Source organism: Poecilia mexicana, unplaced genomic scaffold (genome assembly GCF_051168715.1).
Source record: "Poecilia mexicana isolate PSO_F unplaced genomic scaffold, ASM5116871v1 scaffold_22, whole genome shotgun sequence".
In the NCBI taxonomy this organism is placed as follows: Eukaryota; Metazoa; Chordata; class Actinopteri; order Cyprinodontiformes; family Poeciliidae; genus Poecilia; species Poecilia mexicana.
The window spans coordinates 17,135,994-17,139,091 of NW_028263391.1; the positions used below are offsets into that span (position 1 = coordinate 17,135,994).

The 3,098-nt window shown below is 38.5% G+C and overlaps 1 long non-coding RNA gene across 1 annotated transcript; it reads right to left on the reverse strand.

Moving 5' to 3' along the window:
• Nucleotides 1-257: 257 nt before the first annotated feature.
• Nucleotides 258-2,888, reverse strand: LOC148152831 (uncharacterized). Its single transcript, XR_015761907.1, has 2 exons — nucleotides 2,750-2,888; nucleotides 258-518 (listed from the first exon to the last, which is right to left on the reverse strand). It is a non-coding gene; the product is annotated as an uncharacterized LOC148152831 (long non-coding RNA).
• Between the last annotated feature and the right edge of the window lie 210 nt (nucleotides 2,889-3,098).

Consider the following 3,098-nt stretch of genomic DNA (forward strand, 5'->3'; position numbering starts at 1 on the left):
AGAACTAGGCCTGCGGATCAGCAGCCGCTTCCGTTGCTGCAGGCTAAAGATTGTGTGTCAGTTGTTCAAACCCACATTTCAAACTGGGTCACGCTGTTTTTGGGAGCGGGATCTAATAGCGTCTTTTAGGCCACAAGTTTTATCTGCGAGGAAGCAGAGTCTATTGTCTTTGTTAAATTGAGACTTTGATTTCGCTACAAGAAGCACAGGCAGAAGCACTTTCATGCAGTGTGTGATCTCTCACTTAAGACGTAACATGTGTTCCACATTTGCAACAACATTTGATTTATTTCGGATCCAGAAGAGAAGTAAACATTTTTTTTTTTTGCCAATTTCTTGTAGAAAGAGGTATTAGTAAATAAAAGTAGAAAAGGGAAATCTAAAAAAACAAACAAACTGTCATATACAGTCCAACATTTTTAACATAATTACCATTAAAAGATACAAAGTGATTCCATTCTGATCACACTTCATCCTCCTCTTCCCAGGTGTTTTCGTCATGATTTATTCCTCTTGAGCTGATGAAGGCAGAAAAAAGCAACAGAATAAATGCTCTGTGTGGTGAGAATTTGGCTTGGCAATGACATTTAGTTACTATGTACAGTGGTTAGAGCTGTTATATCTCTATTGTTTCTTTAAAGCCAATGTCAGTTAAAACACGGAGCTTGCAGGCATTACAAAATCATCTAAACCTACTTAAACTTTTTAACAAATTAAAACCAATTAAATCAATTTTACAATTAAATATGTTATTAATAAAAAATTGTTTGTATTCAGCCTCCATATGTCCATACGTCTTTGCCTATTACTGTTGCACCAACATCTTCATTTTTGGATGGACAGCATGCAATGCATGCACCGTGACATTATTGCTAGGGTTGAAGGAGAATCTCCATTCCATTCTCAGATTATTTGCAAATTGTTAAAGGTTTTCTAGACAAATTGTTTCGTGCTAAGGTCCAAACCTCCTCCCATTAGCATGCCCAGTGCATGATGTTGCCACCGCCATGTTACACTGTGCAGAAGGTGTGTTTGAACGCCATGTGTAACTTTAGTTTACCACCACAAAATCATTCCCTTCATGCACCAACAAAACGCTTTTGGCCATAAAACTCCATTTTGATCTCATCTGACAAGAACATCTTCTTTTAATGTTTGATTTGTCTTTGTATGACATGTTGAAAGCTACAAGGAGAATTTCTTGAGTCTTTTTTTTTCTTGTTTTGTTTGCAACTCTCACACAAAGGTCAGACTTTTGACCTTTGTGTGACCTCATAGGATTTCACCTATAATTTCAAAATATGTTGTGGCTTTAACATAGGGACATTTCTTTGGGTATGAGTAGCTTTTGAAAGGTGCTGTGGAAATGCCAAATTCCTTTAAAGCATCCCACCATGGGCTGGTTTTTTTTGGATTCCAGTACCCCTGATGTTTACATTCAACATGTTGTTGTTTTAGGGGGTTGAATGCATTAAGTGCAGAGCAAGTTACATGACTATTGTGATTGACAAATGCATACATTGATATAAAGGGTCGTTGTCCTCTTTCTTTCTCCAATGTAGCTGTATGAGAGAACGTAATGTCACCAAATAGCAGAGTTTAGTGATAACTGGGTGTCCTCTCTGTTTTGTGTTGATTATACTTTTTAACACTGCACTGCAGACCACTGCTTTGCACTAAGGTTTTCACATAGATATTCTACATAGCTTGATTTACATATAGATACTGAACCAGTAGGGATGTACAAAATTTCTTAGGTAGAAATACAGTGGAATGTCAGGGTTCGCTAGGAAAGTTCTTGTTCTTTTACATTATTTGACAACATAGAGATTTATACTCATGCAAAAGGTTAGTCATGCTGAGATCAGACTTTTACATAATCCAGCAAACTTTGGGCAAACCTCCAAAGAGAATTGCTTGCTACACACCATGATAATCTCAAATAATATGACCATGCATGTATTGTGCAAAATCATTTGCTTTTGAACCCTTAAACAGTTATTTCTAACTGAAGCAGGTGGAAATAGAAATTAGAAATGTATCACATTTATCTAATTATCTTGTCCAAATAAAAATAATGCTGCAAATGTTCTCCATTTTACCACTGAGTGAATCATGCATGACCACAAAGTCTCTCCCTTGTAGTAGAAAACCATCATATATCATAAGCCACATTAGCAGAAAACCCTGCTGGTGGTTTATAGATTTTCCACATCGACTCACAGCAAACTCATCCACCATAGCATGGAAAACACAAAACATAAGGCTACAGCACAATAACCAGTCTCGCTCTTAAGGCTAACATTGCATGTGAATCATGAGAATTATAAGAAAGTCCTGGGGATTAGTGCAGGAAATCATTTCACAAGGGACAATAGTTGTAGCCTTCAGTTTAGAGTTACTTGGTCTAAGTAAGAGTAGAAGTCATCTCCAGAGGATAAACAGAGAGTAAAGATTTAATAGAGTATTTGTCCTCTTTGTTCCTTTCCTCCACCTAATAGGGTGATTAGTTGTAAGATGGCTCTTTTTCTCTGTTGCTGGGCGAGGATGGTGGTGTGTGTTCTCTTTCAGAGGATTTTTCCATCTCTCACCTCAAAGGGAGGCAGATGGAGGCATTCAGCTGGAGGTCCTGAATTACAGTAATTAAAAAAGACACAGACAACCCTGCAAAGCCAAGCAAACCGAAGATATTTGCCATGTTAGAATAAGACAGCAGAGAGCAAGAGAGGAAAAATCAAATCTGGCTTACGCGTTTTCAATTTCCAGTCTCTTTCCTTCCTTCCTTCCTTTTTCATGTCCTGGCTACAGCAGCCGATCAAAAATGTGTTCAGGCATTTTTTGGGAGTGCGCGGTGTCACTGAGTTGACGATTTGCGGCACTGGCAGCTTATATCTGCAGCCTTGACATTCGGTTTTGGTGACTAATAATTCAAATGAATGGTGACTGGTCAATGACCACCCTGATAAGGGAAGCCTGGACATCTTGTTCTATGTGTCCCCATTAGCATCTGCGTCAGTATGCATATGAGTGCATACGGATGTCACACATACCTGAGTAAACAAGGACACGGGCCATGATTGAGCCTGTGACATAAAACA